General features: G+C 34.9%; 1 pseudogene across 1 annotated transcript in view; it reads left to right on the top strand.

Annotated features, from left to right (window-relative positions):
* The window catches only part of LOC143229603 (uncharacterized protein CG43867-like), a 219381-nt pseudogene that overhangs the window by 17059 nt on the left and 188057 nt on the right, over positions 1–14265 (top strand). Inside the window, exon 2 of the transcript XR_013015956.1 lies at positions 11135–11479. The product of XR_013015956.1 is annotated as an uncharacterized protein CG43867-like (transcript). The remainder of the gene's footprint in view (positions 1–11134; positions 11480–14265) is intronic.

Raw genomic sequence — 14265 nt, 5'->3', positions numbered from 1 at the left:
AGTACAAAGTTTAGTTTATAAATAATGCATATACATTTGGAACGTTAGCTAGAAGTAATTACATAAAACTAAGGCGTTGTAACTGTTAGCCGTTGACTTCCAAAGAACGTCTGTAAAGAATATAACAAACCCGTTTTGTTTGAAACGTTTATTGAAGAACATTCGTTTTTCTTTTCAAATCAAGGCTGAAGAAACGCTTTTTCGCCTTTATGTTTGTACAATATCTTGTAATCCAGCCTACCAACTATATCTCTCTACAGCTACATCGTTTTAACTTTCTAAAGATCGAATTTTAACGATATGTTTAGAGTAAAACTGCTTGAAACAATTATAATATCGTGATTCTTTCAAGAAGAAAACAAAATCAGAGTTTTCGACTTATATTAATCGGGTCATAATATTTCTTATAGAAACAGAACTATTTACTGGTGTGCATGTTTTAAACTAATTACTGGTGTGCATGTTTTAAAAAACAAAGCAAAAACTTCACACTCTGTGTTCTATTTATCTGTCTTCTAATTACAAAGTAAAAATAGAAAAGAATGACCTTTTAAGAGATTAAAAACTTTAAAATTGTAATCGATAACACGCTCAATGAATCGATGGTGGATTAAAATTAAGTTACCGTCTGTTCTAAAAACAAACATATGTAAAAAAAGATTTGTTTCTCTCTTCTTATAGCAAAGCCATATCCGGGTTATGTGCTGTGTGGCTACTGAGGGGAATGAAACTCCTGATTTAACATTGTTAATCCAAAGGCTTAGCGCTGTTCCCACCGAGGGACATGTAAAGAGAGAGAAGATTTTAACACATGATAAAAAAGTTAAATATGTACATAGAAGTGTACTGTCTAAACCCTCATCTTCTTCCTAAACTTCTTAAATGGCCAGGTGGTTAAGGTACTTGCCTTACGATCATAAGGTTGCGGGTTCGAATCCCCATTCCACCAAATATACTCTCCTTTTCATCTGTGGTGTGAATCACACTGTTGGTTTGTAAAAGGGTAGTTCAAGAGTTGTTAGTGGGTGGTGATATTTTTCACTTTTAAATTGCAGATAGACCCGAAAAATTAATTAACGAGACTTGATTAAAACTGTATTTCTGTGCAGTGTCATATGACAGTTCAATAATAGAATCAGTTTCTGATTCACTGAGCTGTAATCCTTACTCATTTTCCGTGCCAACAGTAAAAAGGTTTGTGATCCACATTTTACTGCTGTCGGTGGGAGGAAAATATTCATTCACGCATGATTTTATTCCCAAAAGATGCTCTTTGATTCATGAGGAAATCTAATCTGGAATATTACCTTCATCTTGGTTTTGTAATTCTGTTAAAATAGAGAAATATTTATAATTTCTCTTCTCAACTCGATGTACCCACAAGTTAATTTTTTATTGCTGCTTCTGTCTTTTCCTGGACTTTAAAAATATTTATGTTAGCACCTTGTAAATTTAGATTTAACGCATTCAAAAAGGCAAAAACGTCACATAAATAGGCCACCTTAATTAACCAATTCAATTTATGAAACCTGTCCGTAAATTCAAATATTCCATCCTTTGCTGATGGGAGATGTTGCTCCAAAAACAAAATAACTTCAATATTCATTTCAATGAGTCTTTTTAATATATGTCCTTCTGATAACCACAAAACTTCACAGCGTAATAGGAAATGCTCGTGTTCACTTCCTAATTATTTGCACAAACCAGTAAAAAGTTTATATAGCTTATAAAGTTAACACATTCTTACATAGTTGAATTCAAAAGTAAGGATATTTTCTTCACAGCTAACGCCTCTGTGAATGCAACAATGCACCCATTCACAGTCTCTTGCCACTGCTCGGATCCTCTAGAAGACTCCTGTATAGGAATCTGCCACTGAACGAGCACCATCGGTACTCAATCCAACACATTTTTTTTCATTTAATACCATTCTAAATTATAAAATTATTGATTGAATTGAAAAAATTCGTCACCCGTTGTTCCTACTGGAAGTGGTTTACAAAACAATGAACCTTCATGAAATGTGTTCTTATAATAATATCTTACAAAGTACATTAAACTGACATTAGTTGCTGTGTCTGTACTTTCATCCACTTGTATTGAAAAACTTGACTGTAGTGAACTCGACGTATAAAAGTTTCTTCACGAAAGAGACTCTACAAGCCTCTACTAAAACAATAGTCAAGGAAGGAGGAAGAGGTGCTGTGTCTTATAATTTATCTCAAATTTATTGTATTATGTCTGTTACGTATTACGATTTCAAATAGCCGGGAATTTTAATTTAGAAGTTAATAGAATTTCGATATGTATTAAATTTGTTATATTTTCCAGCAACATTCATATTCTCAATTTTCTTTCTTAACGCAAATATATTTTGTATATATTCGTATAAAAAAACTATACTTATACAAACGTAGATATTAAATGTATAACAGTAAATCTGTTAAAGAGGTCAAAATGAACCTGACCCTCCCAGGTCGCTCACGAAGATCAAATACCTAATTTAACAGACAGTCGCAGTGTTCGAAAGGAAAAGATCGACAGAGGTCTCGGCATAATCAGGTGGTTAAGGCACTCGACTCAAACCTGAGAATCGCGTGTTCGAATCCTTGTCATACCAAACATGTTCGCCCTTTCAGCACATACAAATCTATGTATATCTTGTTTACTCGTGACACTGAATTAAGTACTTTGAAGTTAAAATGGCATTATTATCATGAATTATAAGATTCGGGCATATTGTGTTAATTTCAACTGGAGTTTAACCCACTAATTCCGTTTCCCATGACAGTACCGAATGATTCAAAGACAAGTATGAACTTAGTGGTCACTCTTCACCTGAACAATGTAGGCTTAGCAGGGTTTTACCCAGTTTCAGTTGTCGAACTGTGAATGTGGCATGACACAGGCAGTAAACTAAATGGTTTAATGGTGTCAATAAAACTGGGTCTTACAAGGTAATCTCTTATAAGAAAAGTATAGCTCATAATCGACTTAAAACAGCCATGACAACGTAAGGACTGAAAATTATGTTTACAACGCTAAATGTTTTTAAAAGGAACCCACAGTTAATGAAGAAATAAATATCTTCACAAGCACCAGGGAAGTTTCTGGGAGGTGGGAGATTTCTTATTGAAACGGCTGAAATTCACACTTCAAGTTTTAACAGCTTACAACACTTTGTGGTTTCATATAATATTTTCACGCCGCATCCAGTAAGTAAAATAAAACAAGCGGAGGAGGTAGCTGTGTAGTCATACTTACACGTGCGGGCATGCGAGGTTAAGGCGAGTCAAATCTTAACGGTGTTTTTGTTCAAAGGAGCAGCGTACCTGTTTGCCGCCCGGTTATAACCTAGTATTGCCGTACGCGGACGTGATAGAAAGAAGTTGTTAGAGCAAATCGAGGTAGAGGTTTTCATCCTTGTATTCGAGAAGGTGTAACACATAGTTTTAAAGAGTAAATGTGTAATTGTAAAAAGATGAACAACTATTATTATTGCTCCACTGTATTGTAGTGCATATTATATTTAATGGGTAATGAGAAACGCATTTTTAGCTGATGCCTGTCAATTTAATGGATCGAGACTTAACTCTCAGTGATCACCTGGTATCTAGGTCTCGAAGCATGTGACGTGTTATGGAAATACATGGGTGGAGAAGGTAGACACTGTGGAAGATAACTGCTGTTTAACCAACTGCAGCTACATTTGTTATTGAATAAATTGAATGAAGAACGGTTTTTCTTGTATTTGATGTCGTCTGTGTTGGTTATTTTCGCCTCCAGTTCCAGAACAATTGTATTAAAAGTAAGTAATTAATCGCTTTTGTTTTAAACTTCTTCGTATTGAGTCTTCAGTTACTGTAAGCCTACGCACGAGGAAAAGAAGTTTTTAAATACTGACGTGTTGTAAATCATAAAAGCAAACCAAACCTTGCATTTGTTAAAATTTTAATACATAAAATGTCGAATATTAGGTTTTCACCTTCAGTTGTTCTTACTTTGCCATTCATTATTCATTTGGCCAGCATGGCCAGGTGTTTAGGGCGCTTGACTCGTAATCTGAGGATCACGGGTTCGAATTCCCTTCACACGAAATACACTCTCCCTATCAATCCCACTATTCGTTGGTAAAAGAGTAACCCAAGTATTGGCGTTGGGTGGTGATGACTAGCTGCCTTCCCTCTAGTCTTACACTGCTAGCGCAGATAGCCCTCGTGTAGCTATGCGCGAAATTCAAAACAAACAAACAAAACATGAATGGCTAGTCAGCTATTTAGATGTGGCCTTTCTACATATTCACTGTAATGTGGAGGTCTGGACCTGTCCAGTCTGGAAATCTTATTTAAAAAAATCAATTATTATTCAACTGTCTTTACTCCTTTATTCAGGGCGTTGCATGACCAGGTGGTTAAGGCACTCGACTCGCTATCTGAGGGTCGTGGGTTCGAATACCCATCACACCAAATATGCTCGCTCTTTTAGCCGTGAGGACGTTATAATGTAACGGTCAATCCTACTTCGTTGATAAAAGAGTAGCCCAAGAGTTGGTGGTGATGACTAGCTGCTTTCCCTCTAGTCTTACACTGCTAAATTAGGGACGGATAACGTAGATAGCTTTCGTGTAACTTTTTGCGAAATTCAAAACAAAACCAACCATTTTTATTGTCAAGTACACTGAACACTGTATTTTACAAGAAGATCATACTAGTCAGATATTGTAAAGCTGAATCGACATGCTGTACTTTGAAACTTAAATGGTGACGTAAACAGTCCAGAGACCTGGACAAGGTATGATGACTTGTACAAACTGAGATAACAATAGGGCGTGTTTCCCCACATCCTGTGAATCTAAATATATGTTATGACCTGTGTACTGGAGGGAATATTGAATGTAAATTTTGATAGATTGTTTCTTTATTTTTTTTTACATATCTGTTCACAGCGATGTTTTGTGGTATAAATATGAATTTCTGTTAAAGTATATATGTGTGTGTGTGTGTGTTGCAAAATCTGTCTCGAAACACGCAATAGTTTTTAGCTTCTGTTTGCACAAATTGTCAATACAATGTGCACAAAAAAACGTTTTTGCTGTACCTGAAAACAGTTTTTGAATGAATATTTACTTAAATATAAACGTAGAAGGTGGTTTTCAACAGAATACAAAATCATAAAGCTAGAAATGAAGTGTTTTGTCGTTAAAGTTTGATCTCTAAATCCATAACTATGCAATATTTCTTTGTTCCATTTGTGTTAAGTTTATCCACTCTATATACAGTTTTTATAGAAATAACCAAGAAAATTCCGTGTTCGATCATTGTTAGATCGCATTTGATGCGAGCTCTGTGTGTGAAAAGGATAGCGTGTATTTTAACGTATCAATCGATGTGTGTGCGTGTTCTGCTTTCGTTGTTCAGTTCCAGCCATATTGATTGTCTGTCACATGTTTTTGGTTTTGGGTTTTATTTTTCAAGTGTGCAGCTGTTGCAGTTAGTTATAGATTAATACGCAAATGTAACAGTAATAATTGGTTTGAGGATTTATTTAAAACATAAGACCCGGTCTCCTCTCCCATTCACCTCACTCCATTACCGGCAAATTACGATTTTGTACAAGCATGTATATTATTTCTGTTGTTGCACCTAAGGCAGAATAAATTGAAACAATATTTAACGAGGTAGTTGAGACTTTAAGAAGTAGGTGCTTAGAAGATTTTGAAAAAAATTAGAGAACACTGCTAGAAATGAATTAAAACTAGAATATATACCAGAATATAAACTAGAATGTATACTAGAATACAAATTTGTTGCAAAAGAACAATTACTATATAAAGAAAGTAAGAGCATACATATTGTGATTAATTTTGTACAACAAGCTTCGTTAAATGAACGATTATATTCGTACAGTGTGGTTAATGTATAAAGCCAAATTTTACTTTTTGTTTCTCTGTGTAGGCACAGCCATAATAGCAATGTTTACAAGATATGGTAGCCTAGTTATGACCTTGCACTCCGCAATTGTTTTTAGCAAATATACATTCGTTTGCAGAATTTAATAACATTACTTATATTCGTTAAAGTAAGAGTGTATATTTAGAAAATACTCTCTAGTAAGTGTTTAGAGCGGCCAGGCATGGCCAGGTGGGTTAAAGCATTCGACTCGTAATCTCAGGGTCGCGGGTTCGAATCCCCGTGCCACCAAACATGCTCGGCCTTTCAACTGTGGGGGCGCTATAATGTAACAGTTAATCCCACTATTCGTTGGTAGAAAGTAGCCCAAGAGTTGGCGGTGGGTGGTGATGCCTAGCTGCTTTCCATTTAGTCTTATACTGCAAAATTAGGGACGGCTAGCGCATATAGTACTCGTGTAGCTTTGCGCGAAATACCCAAACAAACAAGTGTTCAGAACATATTTCGTTCCTACCTTTTATCTATACAAGATGGGAAAGTTAGTTAGCTCCACCATTAATTTTCACCTCTCTTTTACTTTATAATGTTGTAATCTCAAGTGAATAGTGTGATCTCCTTAATAATATTTTACTGAATATCTTTTGTTTAGTATTAATATGTATGTAACTTCATAGTATTCTGTTCCTTTGTATAGTTAATGTTTTAAGAAAATTGTTTGTTTGTTTTGAAATTCGCGTAAAGCTACACGAAGGCTATCTGCGCTATCCGTCCCTAATTTAGCAGTGTAAGGCTAGAGAGAACCACCCACCGCCAACTTTTTGGCTACTCTTTTACCAACGAATAATGGGATTGGCCGTCACATTATAACGCCCTCACGACTGAAAGGGCGAGCATGTTTGATTTGACGGGGATTCGAACCTGCGAATCTCGGATTACAAGTCAAGTGCCTTAACCACCTGGCCATACCGGGCCCAACAAAATGAGAAGTCAGTATCACAGTAGGTTTAATAAATCCGGATAAGGTAGTAACTAAAGTGTTAGGAATGACTCTAACACTACGCATAGCAGAAGAGTCTTCCTTTTGTATAGCCCCCCGCTAGTACAGCGGTAAGTTACGGATTTACAACGCTAAAATCAGGGAATCGTGGCTTTGCTATAAGAAAAACACAAACACGTACACCCTTTTGTAGATCCAAAACAATTGAATAAAGAACTTCAATTATTATATTGAAGGGAATCCCATGGCGACCATGTATTTGGTAATCTATAAGTACTCCACTGAATTAGATAAACGTCCTCAGAAAAATTCTCTGTTTCTGTAACTTACCAGATACAGTTGATCTTATTTAAAGCACAAGTATAAAATATCAAAACAGTTTGGTGTTGTTGTATATATACAAGATAATTATCACATATATGTATAGATATATATCCAAAAATGTCTTTGAATCAGTATCATACTCTAAAAATAAAATACTGTTTTTGTTACACTTTGGTCTTAGACCGGGTGGGTTAAGGCGTTCGACTCGTAATCCGAGAGTCGCGGGTTCGAATTCCGGTCGCACAAAACATGCTCGCCCTTTCAGCCGTGGGGGCGTTATAATGTGACGGTCAATCCCACTATTCGTTGGTAAAAGAGTAGCCCAAGAGTTGGCGGTGGGTGGTAATGACTAGCTGCTTTCACTCTTGTCTTACACTGATAAATTAGGGACGGCTAGCGCAGATAACCCTCGTGTAGCTTTGCGTGAAATTCAAAAACAAAGAAACTTTGGTCTTAAAATTCCAAATTGTGAAATTACACTAAAGAAAAAGACTGCATAACTGAAATGTATGAACTTGTTATAAAATGTAGCTTGATATTCTTCATTTTATGAAACTAAAACAATGGTTACTATACATTAAACATTCTTTGATGGCTCAACTTTTTGTGTGTAACAAATATTTTGTTAAAAGCTTAAAAACACAGATGTGGTTGCTCACTGTAGTGTTTGTTTTAGAACAGACCCACTTTGGCCTATCATCACTGTCCACCAGAATTTGAGTGTTGTGGTCTGTTTAAAGATGGATTAAGCTGACGTGTTTCGTTGATCCTTGGTGCCATTGTTTAACCACCACGGTACGAAAACTATATATTCCTATTTAAAAGTTAATATTTAATGGAGCAACGAATGATATTATTATTTTATTATTGCTATCTACAGGAAGAGGCTTAATGTGATTAATGTGTCATCCTATCAGTATAAAGTTTGGAAAACTGTTTAAATTGCTTTGCAATATACTACACACAATGCTAACTTGATTAGTGTGGTAATTGAGCTCGAAGTTTAAGGTTGTCGTACTGATAATGCAATAGTCAGATTGGCTTTCAGCACACTCGTTTGATTGGTTTGGTTTTTGAATTTTGCGCAAAGCTACACGAGGGCTATCTGCGCTAGACGTTCCTAATTTAGCAGTGTAAGACCAGAGGAAAGGCAGCTAGTCATCACCACCCACCGCCAACTTTTGAGCTACTCTTTTACCAACGAATAGTGGTATTGACCGTAACATTATAACTCCCCCACGACTAAAAGGGCAAGCACGTTTGTTGTGACGGGATTCAAACCTGCGTGCGACACTCGGATTATGGGTCGAGTGCCTTAACACACTTGGCCATGCCTGGCCCACTCGTTCGAAAGATCATCAATCTAATTACGATAGTCAGTGTAACGTATTTACTTTTATACATTTATTTTGATATTTACGTTTGTTTCAGTTTAATGCATGTAATGTGTATTGTTAAATTTGTATTGCGCTAGTTCCGTCTGTTCTCTGAATTTGTAGAAGATTCGCGAATGTAAGACTCAACAATACATGTTATTCGAGAACACTAGCGTATTGTTGGACTAACTGAATTTTCGAGAATCTCACCTTGTGACTATAAAAGCTAGCTATCGCAAGATGCAGGAGACAGTAATAAAATATTGTTGACCAGCTACAGTCAGTATACTTTAAGCCTTGGAAGCTATAATTATGATAAACGTTTATTAATCGGAAAACTATAGATATTTAATGAAGAACGGTTATATATTATAAACCGTTCAACGTGAGAGAATAAATTTCGGACATTAATAATTCTACGAGGACATTGGGTATCTATCTTTTTCTGTAAAGAGTAAGTTTATAAACCGAGTTAGACCAAACAAGAATAGAGCTAGGCAACTTTACCACCAAGTAAAATGTATCTATGTGTCTACATAAAATTAATTCACTCGTCGTGGGCCCGGCATGGCCAAGCGTGTTAAGGCGTGCGACTCCTAATCTGAGGGTCGCGGGTTCGCATCCACGTCACATGAAACATGCTCGCCCTTTCAGCCGTTGGGGCGTTATAATGTGACAGTCAATCCCACTATTCGTTGGTAAAAGAGTAACCCAAGAGTTGGCGGTGTGTGGTGATGACTAGCTGCCTTCCCTCTAGTCTTACACTGCTAAATTAGGGACGGCTAGCACAGATAGCCCTCTGGTAGCGTTGTGCGAAATTCAAAAACAAACAAACAAACAAAATTATTTGAAATCGTAATACGAAACTACGTAACGTAATAAATCGGACACTCGTCCAAAATAAATTATTCTACGTGACATCAGTTAAAGTGATGATTTAGTTTGATTACCTTTACAATACCAAATGAGTATTCACATAATAGTAAAATCAACTTTTTTCCATTCTTGTCTATGGTAGAGTCAGAATGACTGGCTATCAAACTTAATCAAATTGACAAATTTCGGTTATCAGCGACGGTAATAAATTACGTGTTTAATTACTTATTTTACTGAATTTAACTCAATTTATGTATTTAGTCCTGTGTGTTGATTATGGTTAATTATTTACGAGTTATACTTTGTACGTCACCGACTGGCCCGGCATGGCCAGGTGGTTAAAGCACTCGAGTCGTAATCTGAGGGTCGAGGGTTCGAATCCCCGTCACACCAAACATGCTCGCCCTTTCAGCCGTGGGGGCGTCATAATAATGTGACGGTTAATCCTACTATTCGCTGGTTAAAGAGTAGCCCAAGAGTTGGCGGTGGGTGGTGATGACTAGTTGCCTTCCTTCCAGTCGTACACTGCCAAATTAGGGACGGCTAGCTTTGCGCGAAATGTAAAACAAACCAATCGTCACCGATTTATACTCCGTACCCCCTTTTACGTGCGTTATGTTTTCAGTACAGCTTATACTGGAACTTGCCATACTTGCCTGCCTATTATGATAAATCACAAAAAGTTCCAGTTATGCAGAGGGGAAAAAAAAGATTTAATTTATGCCCCTTAGAAACGATCATAATAGTGTTGGCTGTAAAAACGTGATATGTGCTTCATACATGAAAAAGGAAAGATAACTGATATATATTCATAGATCTAAACGTAGCTTTAAAAATTCAAGTGTTGTGTCTTTAAGGGATGAAAATATATTTCAAATTGAACAGACACAAAATGTGGTTGGTTCTTTATTTATATTAAGGGTAATTACAAAGAAAACCATGTATTTGAAATACTTTAAATAATAATTTTAAAAACTATCTTCTCTAAGAAACACAATTTTACTGGAGGCATACCAAAAATAATGTTGTTGTTTTTGTTTTTTTCAGAAAAGTTTGCGCTAGGAATAGCTGACAAGTGAATGATTCCTGGAATATTTCGAATCTTTTACATATCTCTAACTGCCAGGAGTCTATAACTCAGTGCACATAATAATTGGGTGTTACTCTCAACGTTTACTGAATATTTTAGGATTTCTTTAAGAAATTAAAACAGAATATCAGAATGATTTGATCTACCAACCCTTTTAATAGTAAGATGCGTTATCCAACCAAACTACCTTATTTCGAAAACGTCATCTTTCAGTTTTAGCTTCATTTACGGACTCTGGTAGAGTTCCTGACTAAAATATTGTTTGTTAATTATCAGCTTTATTCAGCTCTTTATCACGTCATCACAAATATGCAAATCAAGGCTGACATAAGATGTGCACATCCAGCAGATGGTGCTCTTTGATGACCATTAGTGTGTCCATCTAGAATTACTGATGAAAATGATTACTTTTAATGGTGTTCAAAACTAAAAACAAACAAAAAATGTTGAAAGACATTTATAATGTATATCGTAGAATCCTAGTAGTTTTCAATTTAGATGAAATATAATACCCACTAAACATTGAAGTCATTGTTTATGAAAACTTTGTTTTATTTAACAGGACATAAAAGCCTAGAAGAAGTATCACAGTGGAACTGCTACTGAATTAAGTTAAAAATGGGAAAGCTACCTACATTGTAGTGGAAGTCCTGTTGGATAAACTGAATACACAAAGGATACATGGAAGGAAAATAAGATCATACTAAGGAGTAGTTGAAGAAGATAACCCTTTTGGTGTCAGCGATAAACTATTTGTTCCCTGAACAGTTTAATTTACACCAGCTTCGCCATCATGTGGCAACAGGACGTAGAAATTAATTGGCAAAAGCGATGTCATGACCTTGAGCGTTCTTTGCAACATTTTCGTGAACAGGCAACAAGGATTCGAGGGCTTCTCAAAGAAAAGGTATAGCTTTTTTTTATATATAGCATCTTTTGAAAATTCTTTGTAAGAGTATAATCAGTGAAACTTAGATTGTACGTTTTGAACATTTTTTACGCTGACCAATATTTTATAGTTTTTTTTGTGATTCCTTTTCGTAATGTGTTTTTGGTTTTACCTGAATAATTCAGATGGAACCAGATTGTCATTAAAAATGCAAATAAGAACAAAAACTAATGGTTAGAAAATTGTCTGGTTATAAAGATATAAAGTGGATACCAGTTTCATCATGTGGTTTGTTTTTTAGCAATTTTAAAACCTTCAATTATTTTATCTCGATGAAAAATTAAAAATCGAATTATTGAAGAAACATTGCCATATAGCCGTTGTAAATAAGTTCTAGTTTATTTAACAGCAAACAAGATAAAAGTCTTCACGTGCACCTGTAGAATATTTTTGGTTGTTTGTGTTTTGAGAAGGGCGGTAAGTGTACATTAAATTTGTTTTAAAGACCTTTTGGGATATATAAAAAATACACAAGTGTTACAGATTTTCATGAGCTGAGTATTAGAGAAGAGTGTTTTTCTGATTTATTTTGTGCTCTGAGTTCTCAAAACTGTATACCTAATATAACAATAATTATTGTATTTGATTATTGGAGTTTCTTAATTAGTTAACTAAAGTAACAATGCACTTCCATACATAACACTGGATATGTAATTATTTTATATCTCATATCTTTTTTTTTACTTTTTTATTTTAAAATGTATTTCCAGACCTTTAAATATGCCAGTGTACCCCAAACATTCTAGTGTTTCAGACTTGTAGTTGGAAGATTTTGAGCTCGAGGATTGCCTTCTCCATGTTATTGTATCCTTGGACAACAACTTTACCACAGTTATTTCAGTGCACCCAGTTGTATCATGGGTGCCAGATGGCAGCTTGCGATTAATCTGCGAAGAAGTGGCATTCTGTGCAAGTGGATGATATAATCATTCTAACCTCTATTACACCATTGAAACCGGGGGGCTCACACGGTTGCTGTTTTGATATGGATTTAACTTCCCCTTAACTTGGCCCTGCTCTTTTTCTAAATGGGTCAAGAAGAATTTGCAAAGTGGCTTCATAAATGCGTGATTAATGTGGGATGTCTTAAGAAAATTAACAAATGTCATGCAATTCGCAACTATACAAGTATATGTTGCAATGGAAGGAAACGTGGGAGATAAATACAGCTGTAACGTAAAGCCAGGGCTACTTTTGCGCTAACTAGTAAGTAAATACTTGTATTTTAGAATGTTATTGAAAATATAGTATTTTCCCTTATAGGTTTATTTTGTCTTTATTCTAAATATCTTCTGGGTTTACAATGTAGCCAGTCAGTATTATTATACTAGTAAAAAAACCCTTCAAAAATGGCTGGAAACCAAAGTCTACCAAATTTTAGTCCTCCAAAATACATCTGTAGCTTTGCTACCCTTAAACGGACATAAGAAAACTCATAGGCCTTCTAACTTGGGGAAACCAAAGCTTGTCATGAGCAATATATCCTTTACTTAAAGATCGTCTCTTCCCAGCATTCTCTGATAACATTTATTTTCTTATTATATCAGCTGCATTATTGCAGTTCAATCGTTTAAAACCTTCTCTCCATAAAAACAGATGAAAATTAGTTTTACTAGGTGATAAATGAGTAAATGGTGCATAAACTTCCTTCTTGATAATGTTTCATATAGCAGGAAAAATGTCAAAATTTATGAGATGCTTACGCTTAAGTATGCGACTAAATGCAACTAAAACGAGAATGGATAATGAAAAGAAGTACCATAGGAGAACAGGTGGAACTGGACTGGTGTGACTCACAGAACTTGGAAGAATAGAGCGTGACCGATTGACTTGACTTTTATGATTATGATATTGGGATTCAACTAAAAGTGAAGGAACAACTTGTATACAATGAAAGAACGAAACCAAAAGCAACACTATCATTATTATTCAGAACTATTTAGAATATAACAGTTGTTTAAGTAAATATGTAACAGGTCATATTTCGTCAACACAATTCAAAAAAAGTATAGCGAAACGGCACTGAAACGAATCGCGAAAGAATTACATAGCACCACAGGATGAAAAAAAACATCAGTAGCTTAAACACCATCCAGACAAAAACAACAACAAACAAATTAACAAACTTAACCATTTTGAAAATAGTGATGTTTTGTTGATTGGAATACAATTATTACCATGTTATTAGTTCCTAGTGGACGTTTCAGACACATTCGAACTAATCTAACACAAATATACAGATACTTTGAGAACAAAATTTGCAAAAATCATCAACATTTTCTTCCAAAAATTCTTTAAAAATGTTTTCAATAAAATTCATTAGGAAATTTTATTAAAATATCAAAACAAAGACATTGTTTTTCATTAGGAAATATTAAAATGTCAAAACAAAGACATTGTTTTTCATTAGGAAATATTAAAATGTCAAAACAAAGACATTTTTTTCATTAGGAAATATTAAAATGTCAAAACAAAGACTGTTTTTCATTAGGAAATATTAAAATGTCAAAACAAAGATATTGTTTTTTCATTAGGAAATATTAAAATGTCAAAACAAAGACATTGTTTTTCATTAGAAATATTAAAATGTCAAAACAAAGACATTGTTTTCATTAGAAATATTAAAATGTCAAAACAAAGATATTGTTTTTCATTAGATATATTAAAATGTCAAAACAAAGACATTGTTTTTCATTAGGAAATATTAAAATGTCAAAACAAAGATATTGTTTTTTCATTAGGAA

Source organism: Tachypleus tridentatus, chromosome 10, assembly GCF_004210375.1.
Source record: "Tachypleus tridentatus isolate NWPU-2018 chromosome 10, ASM421037v1, whole genome shotgun sequence".
In the NCBI taxonomy this organism is placed as follows: domain Eukaryota; kingdom Metazoa; phylum Arthropoda; class Merostomata; order Xiphosura; family Limulidae; genus Tachypleus; species Tachypleus tridentatus.
Note: the sequence above shows the minus strand (reverse complement) of the source record. Positions and strands in the feature narration are given on the sequence as shown.